This window comes from Zingiber officinale, chromosome 1A, assembly GCF_018446385.1.
Source record: "Zingiber officinale cultivar Zhangliang chromosome 1A, Zo_v1.1, whole genome shotgun sequence".
Classification (NCBI taxonomy): Eukaryota; Viridiplantae; Streptophyta; class Magnoliopsida; order Zingiberales; family Zingiberaceae; genus Zingiber; species Zingiber officinale.
The window spans coordinates 39,037,551-39,050,225 of record NC_055987.1 but is presented as its reverse complement, the minus strand read 5'-3'; positions in this window follow the sequence as shown (position 1 = coordinate 39,050,225).

The following is a 12,675-nucleotide window of genomic DNA, read 5'->3' as shown; positions in this document are numbered from 1 at the left end:
ATGAGTTCACCGAGTTCCGGCAAGGTGATCTATCGGTCAATGAAGCTGTTAAGAAATTCAACCGCCTAGCGCGTCTGTGCCCAGAGTTGGTCAGCACGGAGAGAGAAAAGGTTAGACTTATGCTGAAGATGCTCAGACCTGAGATAGCCCTGAACCTGGCTGGCGGAGTTAATAGACCGCAGACCGCCAAAGAATTAATCAGCAGTGCTCTGATCACGGAACACTATCAAAAGGCGATGAATGAGGGCAAGAATCATACTCAGTCGGGGGGACAGAAATCTTAAAGTACCCAAACTAGCTGGAAAGGAAATCACAGTGGCAAGAGGAAGCAATGGAACGATTCCAAGAGTGGTCCAGCAAGCAAGCAACTCACGTTTCCTCAGTGTACCACCTGCGGGAAGAAACACCCGGGAATATGCCGTATAGGTACAAATAGATGCTACAGCTGTGGAATGGAAGGACATATGGCCAGAAACTGTCCTACACAGATCCAGACCCTACCCCTCCGCAGGTTCAGAACAGAGGTGCTCCCCCACAGCTACACCTGATGCAAGCTGCGATAGAAGACCCGCAGATAAGCCAAGGGAGACTGGAAGCTCCGCCAGTAGCGATGAATGCCAGAATTTTCTCCATCACCAATGAGGATGCGGCCAATGCTTCTACGGTCGTCACAGGTCAGATATTTGTTTTCAATCAGTATGCTACTACTGTATTATTTGACATTGGGGCAACACACTCGTTTATTTCTACACCTTTCACGGGAAAGATAGACATGCCACCGCAAGCCTTGGATTGCAAATTTTTAACGACTTTACCTTCAGGAGATGTGATGTCATCCACCCATATACTGCGAGCCGCACCCGTCAGAATCGCAGACAGAGAGCTCTACTGTAATCTGATAGTGCTTGACATGCAGGATTATGATATTATATTGGGCATGGACTTTCTGAGTAAGTACGGGGCTTCAATAGAGTGCCGAAAAAGAAAAGTAATTTTCCGGCTTGAAGCAGAACCGACCTTCGAATTTATTGGGGAAACCAAGAAAGAAGTTAAAATGTTTCTATCAGTTTTAAAGGCACGGAAGATGTTAAACAACGGATGCACCGGGTTTCTAGCTCATGTGGTTGATACAAGCCAGACAGAAAAACTGAAGCCGGAAGATGTCAGAATTGTATGCAATTACCCGGAGGTATTTCCGGAAGAATTACCAGGATTAGCATCTGACCGGGAAATCGAGTTTGAGATCGAATTAATTCCTGGTATAAAGCTGATCTTTAAAGCACCTTACCGTATGGCGCCGGCTGAATTGGAGGAACTTCAAAAACAGCTACGGGAGTTACTCGACAAGGGACTTATCCGCCCTAGTCACTCACGATGGGGAGCTCCAGTACTGTTTGTTAAAAAGAATGATGGGTCTATGCGAATGTGCATAGACTATCGAGCGCTAAATAAAGTTACAATCAAGAACAGATATCCCTTACCACAGATTGACGATCTGTTCGACCAGTTGAAGGGGGCCACTGTTTTCTCTAAGATTGATTTGAGATCTGGCTATCATCAAGTAAAGATGAAACAAGATAATATACCGAAAACGGCTTTTCGGACAAGATACGGACATTATGAGTTCGTAGTAATGCCCTTTAGAGTGACAAATGCTCCTGCTCTATTCATGGATCTGATGAACCGGGTGTTCTCAACATATCTCAACAAATTTGTGATCGTTTTTATCGATGATATTCTCATTTATTCGAGAACCCAGGAAGAGCATGCCAAACACCTGGAAATTGTATTACAAATCCTTCGGGAAAAGCAACTGTATGCAAAATTCTCCAAATGCGAATTTGGCTCGACCAAGTATCATTTTTGGGTCATGTTATCTCTAGGGATGGAGTAATGGTAGACCCAATCAAGATTGAAGCCGTCAGTAACTGGAATAGGCCAAGGAATGCCAGCGAAATCAGGAGTTTCCTCGGACTAGCAGGTTATTACCGGAAGTTTGTAGAGGGTTTCTCCAGAATCGCAGCACCGATGACAGCCCTCACTCGGAAAAATAAGAAGTACGAATGGACAGATGACTGCGAGAAGAGTTTCACAGAACTAAAAAGGAGACTGACCAGTGCTCTAATTCTTACTCTTCCGGAGGGCAATGAAGGATTTGATATGTACAGTGACACTTCTAAATCAGGACTCGGAGCTGTACTCATGCAGAATGGCAAAGTCATTGCCTATGCCTCCAGGCAATTCAAGGAACACGAGAAAAATTATCCCATACACGATTTAGAGCTAGCAGCCGTGGTCTTTGCTCTTAAGATATGGAGACATTATCTATATGGAGCATAGTGTAAGATTTATACAGATCACCAGAGTCTGAAATACTTCTTCACACAGAAGGACCTGAACATGAGACAACGAAGATGGCTTGAGCTAGTCAAGGACTATGACTGTGAGATCTTTTATCATCCGGGAAAAGCGAACAAAGTGGCTGATGCACTCAGCAGGAAGTCGTAGGCCACCGTAGCACCTGGAATCATTTTAAGTTTGAGGATGAACTTTTATGAGGTATGGGGGACTGTAACACCCATAGGGTACTTAGCAAGATTTTAGATATTTTTTTATCATGAATAAAAAATATGCCTTATATGTAAAATTTCAAAAACAGTAAAAATAAGAGAACCAAAAAGAGATGACCAAGGTTTGAACCTTGGATCTCTTACTAGATGCATGTATGTGTTAACCAATAGACAAAGAGAAGATATTGTTAGAAAGAGAAGTGACAATATAGTTAAGAATAAGAAAAGAGGTTCTTTCATTTAGAAGGAGAAGTTAGAGTTGCCTTCTTCCTCTCAAAAGAAAAGAGGATTCTTACCTCCTCTTTTCATTAAAGGAGAAGTAAAGGAAAAGAGAAGGAAAAAACCCATTTTTCCTTCTTCTTCTCATTTGGAATAAAAGGAGAAATGAAGGAAAATCTTCATTTTTCTCTCTTCCTCCTCCCTCCTTCTCTTCACCGTGACCAAGCTTTCTCCCCACCTCCATTTCCGAAACCCAAACAAAGGAGGACTCATCTTTAGGAAGGCTCCACAATCAAGATTACTTCCCTAAAGAAATCAAACACAAGGATGTAAGCATCCCCTCACCTGTGGTACAAGTCGTTTACGAAATTTCCGTAAGGTTAAAATGCTTTAAAATAAAAATAAAAGAAAAGAAAACCATGCTCATGGATCTCATTATGTTATGATATGAACTTAGTTAAAGATTTAGGTTGGATGTTGTTTAAAGCTTGATCTTCTTCTTTATATGTTTCGGCCATGAATATTCTAGGGCTTTAAGAAGCGTAAAATCTAACCTAACATGATTATAGGCTCCCTTATGATATGATAAGAACTTGGTTAGGTATTCATGTTTGTATGTTGCTTGGAATTTAATTTCCTATCCTTGAAGTTTCGGCCATGATGGATCTAGGGTTTCAAGAAGCTCAAAACCTAATTTAACATGCTTATAGACTCCTTTATGATAAGATATGAACTTGACTAAGTATTCATGTTTGTATGTTGCTTGGAAATTTTATTTCCTTTATTGTAAAGGTTCGGCCATGATGGATCTAGGGTTTCAAGAAGCTCAAAACCTAATTTAACATGCTTATAGATTTCTTTATGATAAAATATGAACTTGACTAAGTATTCATGTTTGTATGTTGCTTGGAAATTTTATTTCCTTTATTGTAAAGGTTCGGCCATGATGGATCTAGGGTTTCAAGAAGCTCAAAACCTAATTTAACTTGCTTATAGATTCCTTTATGATATGATAAGAACTTGGCTAGGTATTCATGTTTGTATGTTGCTTGGAATTTAATTTCCTTTCCTTGAAGTTTCGGCCATGATAGGGCATAGGGTTTCAAGAAGCTTAAAACCTAACCTAACATGCTTATAGACTCCCTTATGATATGATAAGAACTTGGCTAGGTATTCATGTTGGTATGTGCTTGGAATTCACTTTCCTTTCCTTGAAGTTTCGGCCATGATAGATTTTAGGGTTTCAAGAGGCTTAAAACCTAATGTAACATGCTCATAGACTTCTTTATGATATGATATGCACTTGGCTAGGTATTCATGTTTGTATGTTGCTTAGAAGTTTATTTCTTTTTCTTGAAGTTTCAGCCATGATAGATTTTAGGGTTTCAAGAAGTTTAAATTTAAAGCCTAGCATGCACATGAATCTTCTCATGATATGATATGAATGCAATTCAATATTCATGCATGTATGTTGTTAGAGCTTACTTTTCCCTTTCATGAACTTTCGGCCATAACTATATTCTAGGGTTCAAGGAAGTTTAAATTTAAACTTAGAAAGCTCATGGATCCCCTTATGATATGATATGAAGTTAGTTTGGTATTCTTATGCTTGTATAGAACTTAGTTCATGTTCTTAAAAGGTTCGGCCACATCTAAGTTAAAAGGCCTAGGAAGCTTAGAACCTAAACTTCTTATGTTCATGATATGTTGTAGTTTATGATCTGAAATTTATCTAAGGTTCACAAGCTTATATGATGTTGTAATCTAGAACCAAGCATGGTGACTTTCGGCCACTATATGGAATTAGGGTTAGAGACCCAATTATGATTTTGCTAGGTGTCTCACATACTAGGATATGAATTAGGAGATGCTAGTAAATGTTTTTCCATGTATGATTATGTTTTCTATGATGCATTATATGCTCATTTAAGTATGCTTATGAACTATGTATGATGATGACTTTTATGATGTGTTTTATGCTTAAGTATGCATGCTTTATGATAAGACAAGTAACATGCCTATTTATGTATGCTTATGAACCATGCATGAAATGATTCTTATGATGGCTATGTACCCAAGTATGTATGATTTCAAATATGTTGCATGCTCATTTATGTAAGCTTATGAACCAGGCATGAAAAATGATTTTTATGATGGCTATGTGCCCAAGTATGCATGCCTTATGATATGATAAGAAAATGGCTAAGAGTTGCTTCCCTTAAGTTGGGATTAAGAGCACTCTTCATGTTAAGACAAGAGCATGACATTTATGTTGATATGATATGATAGTTATTATGGTATGATATGCATGACATGTATTTTACTTTGTATGGCTTGTACCAAGGGTGGGCTCCATAAGCGCCCCTAGGCCGACAGACTATGAACGGGTCTAGTAAAAAGGGATGGGCTCCTTAGTACGCCCCTAGGTCGACGGACTATGAACGGGTTTAGATCCCTAGTAGGTTCGGGGCTAGCTACCCTGTCCTAGGGATTGCTCGCATTTATGTATGTATGTGGTACAAGCCGGACCCTCATGATGATGATATTATGTTTAAGTATCAAAAGATATGTTTAAAGACATCTTGCACTTGACATGGCATATGTTTTAAAAAAAGACATTCTGCATAATGCACCCATTCATGATATGATATGTTTTTTTTTTATGAATTATATGACATGATGTTATGTCATACTCTTATGACTTATAGGACATGATGTTATGAGATGTTTTGTTTATGATTCATATGACCTGATGATATGTTATGCTGCTATGATTCACATCACATGATTCCTTTATTTATGATATATTAGAGTATGATGTTTCTTAATAATATGATATGATAGGATGCTATGTTCACATGATATAATGTTAGATGATTATGTCTCCATTGATTATATGCTTATATGACTATGCTATGAGATACGGTTTTTGTGAATAGGAAAAGGATCTTACTGAGCCTGTGTGCTCATAGCTTACTTTCCTTGTACCACAGATAAAGACAAGGAATGGATGATCTAAGGGAGCTGCAGGAGAGGCAAGGAGATGTGTGTGGCAGTGGCTCGGCTAAGACAAATAAAGACCTGCTATATTATTTTTGTTATGTCTGACATGAACCAAGTGTATTATGTTACATTCCAGTATAGCTTCATGACATTTCCACTGCTTTATGTTACTAGAAAGAAATTTTAAATATGTATGTGTATCCTGGAATAATTAAGTAAGTAAGTAGCCCCGTCCCTTTAGTAGCAGGGAGGGCGGGCGTTACAGAGTGTATACTAAAAGCCTAGCTTTTGTAAACATTTGTTTTGAAATAAAGAATCACATTGATAAAAAATGTCTACATTTATTCTAAGTGTAGTTGTTCAATTAATTTATATTGTAGATAACATGGTGTGTGGTGTCACACACACAAGATCATGTTATCGGTTCTTTATAAATTATAAATAGTAGCTCGTAACTAAGATGGAAAGGAACAAACCATTAGAATAGTCGTAGTGTAATTAGGTATTAGTTTATCTTGACTAATAAATTACACTAGTACACTCTAAGTGTATTGAGTAGGACCATTTAAGGTAAGTTCTTTTTATATTGACTTAATAAAAGAACAAGACCTTAGTTATTATGGAAGTATGTGCTCTTAATCCTAATATAATAACAAGCACATATATTTAGTATTTATTTCTTTAACTTATCAAAGGGTGAGATTTAGCTCGATAAATCAAAAGGCCCGATAAGTTGGGAAATGATATTACTTATAGTGCGCGTTGTTGATTATAGAAGGAAACTGTGTCGTAGTAATCTAGGTTGATAATGTCCCCAAGAGGAGCTCATAAGGATTGACATGTTAAACCCTGCAGGTGGACTTAGTCCGACATGACGATAAGGTTGAGTGGTACTACTCTTGGACTAAGATATTAATTGAAGTGAGTTGTCAGTAACTCATTTAATTAGTGGGCATTCGACATCTTAAACACAGGGAGATTAACACACTCATAATAAAAAGGAGCCCAAAATATAATTTGATATTGGTGCGGTAGTTCAATAATAATTTTTTAGTGGTATGAATTATTATTGATGAAATTAAGTTGAGTGTTCGGGGCGAACACGGGAAGTTTAATTTCATCGGGAGACCAAAACCAATTCCTCATCTCGGTCCCTATCATAGCCTCTTACTTATAAAGTATTATACCCACTTATACCTGTTGGAGGATCGGTGGCCGCTAGAGGGGGGGGGGTGAATAGCGTCTCACCCAAATTGATGGCTTCCTACGTATTCGTTAGTGCGTAAGCGGAATAATACAATACAAATTACGAATACGAAAGCTAAAGATAAAGAAAAGAACAAGCAAACCAATGCACATCGATGTAACGTGGTTCGGAGATGATGCTCCTACTCCACGGCTATTCGTAAGGTGGACGATCCCTCAATCCGTCGGTGGATTAGTCCCCGGAAACTCCGGCTAGCTCAAACCGCTCCTTGTGGGTGGAGAAACCTCACCACAACTTCAACCAAGAACACTTGGACACAAGAGATCCTTGAGCACTTTGGTGACTACTAATTAGGCTTTAACCAAGTCTAATTTCGTCGCCTTGGCCGGCCATACCAAGCTCCTTCTTATAGAGCTTGGAACAAATCAGAACCTGATTTGCCCGTTACCAGTCGACTGGTCCTTCCACCAGTCGACTGGTGCCAGCCCAACGGCTCTCTCAACGGCTATGCTACAGTGCATCAGTCGACTGCTACAGTGCGCTACAGTAACTGCTACAGTACACTACAGTGCCCCCGCTACAGTGCCACTACAGTAAAATCCTAAAACTAGGATTTTACTCCGAGTACAATCTCTCATGCACTCGTACCCTCACCCTTATGACTCATTTGACGCTTTCTTTGCAGCTTTGACCTCTTTCCTTCAAGCCTACTTCCTTTGGCTCTCGTCCCTCGGATGCATCCAAGCCCACGGCTTGTCCCCAATGCCATCCTTCGCGTATGCCTCGAAGTCGCTTCCCTCGGCCCTTGTCCTCGCTGCCTTGTCCACAGTCCCTCGGATGCTCCATCCTTCACCGAACCCGAAGCCGTCAACCTGAGTCACATGTGTCACCTGCAGTCCTGCACAACTCAAGTACACATATCAAATAACGAGGGTAATCCTAACTTAAACCCTTTGCCCAAACACCAAAACACATGGTCCCGTGGACCATTGGGATTGCTCCAACAATCTCCCCCTTTTTGGTGTTTGGCAATATGTTTAAGTTAGGGAAAATATATAGCAAATAAACATGCTAAAAACAATGGACTTACGATGCCAAGGCTACACACTTGGACTTACTCCGCCGAATGGACTTACATTGCCAAGGCTACACACTTGGCAACCGCCGAATGGACTTACATTGCCAAGACTACACACTTGGACTTACACCGCCAAGACTCATCCTTGGACTTTCCTCCTTTGCCAAGATCACACTTGGACTTACGTTGTCAAGACTACATGATTGGACTTACACCGCCAAGACTCACCCTTGGACTTTCCTTGTTGTACCTATATCCTGCACACTCACAATGCATATAAAATACAACAATAAACTTAACTTAAACCTTTGCCCAAATATCAAAACTTAGGGCACCTAGATTGCTCCAACAATACCCACCTTTATACCCATCCTAAGGTGGTCGGCCAAGCAAGCTTGGAACCCAAGCTTGGGTCGACCAAGCAAATAGGATGAGCCAAGTTGTGTGGCTGGCCCTAGCTTGAACTCAAGCTTGGTGTGGCCGACCACATCAAATTAAAAGGATTTTATTTTTTTTTAAAAAAATTCTTATGTGGATTCCATGGTTTTAAAAGAGAGTTTAAAATTTAAATTTTTCCTTTTATAGCTTTTTACAAAAGATTAAGAAAACATTTGATATCTTTCCTTATTTGTAGATTGAAAGGAAGATTTAATTTTGAGAAAACTTTTCTTTTTAACCATGTTCATGATTTAGAAAGAGAGTTTTAAAATTAAATATTTCCTTTTATAAGTTTCTACAAAAGATTTGATATCTTTCTTTATTTTCCTTATTTGTAGATTGAAATGATGATTTTAATTTTAGAGAAAATTTTTCTTTTTGGAAATCATCCACATGTTTTAATAGAGAGATTTTAATTTATAAAATTTCCTTTTATAACCAACCATGAAGGAAAAAATTATTAGAGAAATTTTTATTTTAAAATTTCCGGACACAAATTAGGAAGTTTTAATTTTATGTTAAAACTTTCCTTCCTTGGAGCAATGAGGTGGCCAGCTATGTGGATTTAAGAAAAGGAAATTGGTTTTAATTAATTAAATTTTCCTTTTCATGGCAAAGGAAATAAAGAAGGTTTTATTTAAATTTTCCTTAATTGCCAAGACCAAGGATTATAAAAGAGGAGGTAGGGGTGCCTTTATGAGACACAACTCTATTCTATTTTCCTCCCTCTCTTCCTTGGTGGTGGCCGGTCGTAGACCTTGCTCTTCTCCTCTTCTCTTCTTCTTTAGTGGTCAATTTCATCCCTCTTGGGAGATCTTGTTGGTGGTTGGTTCTAGCTTGGAGAAGAAGGAGAGAAAGGAAACTTTGTTTCTAACATCCCTTGGAGTTTAGTGGTGGTGGGCAAAACTCTTCATCTCAAGGAGGAGTGCTTGGCCGAAACTTGCAAGGATGAAGAATAAGGGTTTGGGTGGTTCTCATCTTGGTAGATCGTTGCCCACACAACGTCCAAGATAAGAAGAGGAATACGGTAGAAGATCAAGAGGTTGTTACTTACAAAGAAAGGTATAACTAGTAATTGTTTTTCGCATCATATTAGTTTTTCTTTGTATGAATTCCAAACATAAGAGGCATATAATTCTAGGTTTCGAATTTGTGATTCAAGTTTATGTTTTTTTTTTTTTCGAATTTGTGATTCGATTATTCCTTTTGGTTAAACCTAGGGTTATATAAGGAAATTAAATATTAGATTTCATTGAAAGGCTTTGTCTAGGAAGTGGTGGTTGCTCCCATATCCAAGAAGGCCTAGTGCCTCGCCATGTTTAACCTGGAAGCCAATTTCTGAAATTAATATTTAATTGAATTTATAACATAGGTGGATTTGGATCATTAATGTTAAGCATCATTTGCGATTCAAGTCTAAACCATTAAGACTAGATAAGTTAAATTTGGAATCAATAATATTAAGTTCCGTTTGCGATTCCGAATTTAATTTCTAAAGAACACAATATGTTATTAGGATAGGTTCGACACTTGTACAAAATTTTTTGTACAGTGGAACCGGTATGATCTTCCTAGGACTAACCAACAATTGGTATCAGAACTAGGGTTTGCCTCTGTGTGTTTGGTTTTTAGTTTAATTATGCACATGTCATACATAATTTAGGCAGGATAATAGCAGGATGTGCTAACTCTGTGGTTGCAGGTTCAAACTATTATGGCTTATAGATATTGTGTGTGATTGGACCCTTGGACATGTCAAGGGCATTTTATTATATGTGCATGATTGTATTTAACTAATATAGTTGGAGCTATATTAGCCCTAGGATTTTACATTTATGTTCGATCTAGACTTGATGTATATTCCCTTGAGGAATATAGGATCAATGTATGTAAAATTTTTTTTTTTTCTGTCGCAGATCGTATCCTTGCAAGGCATGGTGCTCTTGGAGGACCAGAAGCGCAGCGGAAAAGGAAGCTCGATGGACCCGACGGCATAAACCCTAGGGCTGGCAGCACGCGAAGGACAGTGATGGAAAAGGCCATAATAGTTGGAAAATTAATTTGCATATTTATTACTTTTATTTACTGTAATGTGTGTGATGTGTGCTTGCTAGGTTAAAATTCCTCACCTTAAATAACTAAGTGGGAGAGGGATTTTTAAATAAATTCCATGGTCTCCATTACCAGTTTGTAAGTGATGCAAACAAACTTACGCGTTAGCTCTGAGTGTCTTCCTCCATATCGGATGAGTTTGTTTGCGGATCACTAGATCAAACTTCCATATGGATGGTTATAGGAAATTAATTAGGAGCGTGTGATCTTCCCCATCGGAAGGGGCACAATCTTATTTAATGGACTAAGTATCAAGTAATGGTATACACTTAGACACATTTAATAGCATCATCCCCATCGGAGTCACTGTTATTATATGTGTGACTGAAGGAAAACCAACTATTAATTTTATTTGTCATAAAGTTAGGTTAACAAGAATAAAATTAATGGGTAAAACCTCCTCTTACAAATGTTTGATTTTGTATACGTCCACACTATAGTGGCATACAAAATTCATGGTGATTTGAGGTGTTGGTAAATTTAAATAGTATTGTTTGAGGAATCAATATTATTTTAAATTTAGAGTCTTGACCAAAGTTTATTTTCTGATTCTTAGGATGACTTTCAACCCACTTTCCATTATACTGAAAGAGAACAAACTTACTGGTCTAAACTACATAGATTGGAAAAGAAACCTGGATATTATTGTAACTGCTGAAAGCTATAAGTTTGTACTGATAGAGGTCTGTCCTAATGCACCTAATAGTGATTCTAGTGAAGGGGAGATTGAGTATCATAAGAAATGGGTAAAGGCAGATGAGATGGCGCGGTGTTACATTTTGGCTTCGATGTCAAATGTATTGCAACATCAGCATCAGGACTAACCAACGGCTTACGATATAATCAACAATCTTAAAGAACTCTTCGGACACTAGAGTCGGACTGCTAGGCAAGAGGCAATGAGAAAGTTAATGACAGTCACCATGTCAGAGGGGGCACCCGTAAGGGATCATATCCTCAAGATGATGGCTTATGTGAACAAAATACATATCCTTGGAGGTGAAATTTATAGGAAAATCCAGGTCGATATTATTCTTCAAACGCTACCCCGAAGTTTTGAGCAGTTCCACTTGAACTATAAGAACAAAAGGGAGTATACGTTGGCAGAACTTTTGACAGAACTACAGGCAGCAGAAGGTATATTTCGTCACAGTTCTCAGATTCACTATGCTGAAAATGGTTCTACTTCTAAGTCGAAAGGCAAGAAAAAGAAGAAACGGGTTGTTTCAGTAAAGAAGGTGAATAAACCTCTAGGTACAGGACCAAAAGCTGGAATGAAGAAGCCGAAGGTCAAGTGCTTCATCTACAAGCAAGCTGGACATTGGAAGGCTGACTGTCCTCGTAGGAAAGAGAACAATAAAGGTATATCTCATTCTCTAGTAGTTGAAATATATTTAGCGGTGTTATCTACCAGTACCTAGTGTGTAGATACGGGAGCCACTGATCATGTCTACAACTCTTTGCAGGGGTTTCAGGAAACCCGATGACTATTTGAAGGAGAGATAACCATCTACATGGGCAATGCTACTAAGGTGGCAGCTATTGCAGTGGGAGACATCTACTTATCTTTTGAAAGAAATAGAAGTTTGGTTTTAAGAAATTATCTTTATATACCTAGTTTCAGAAAGAATTTAATTTTAGTTTCTAAACTGTATTTGGATGGATATTTTTTTTTTTTAATAACAATGTGGTTATAAAGAGAAATAGGGTTATTATCTGTTCTGGTGCATTGGTTGACAATTTATATACTTTAAATCCAATTTCTCCTACAAAACAATAAATGAAAATTAATAACACATCTTCTAATTCCAATAAGAGAAAGGAACCTTCGGAAATGAACCAAACATATCTTTGGCATCTAAGGCTTGGACATATTAAATTAAGTAGGATTCAAAGGCTTATAGCTGATGGATTCTTGGGTTCATTAGTGGTGGAAAATTTTCCAACCTGTGAATCTTGCTTGGAAGGTAAAATGACCAAGAGACCTTTTAAGGCCAAGGGATATAGAGCCAAAGATGTGTTAGAACTGGTTCATTCTGATTTGTGTG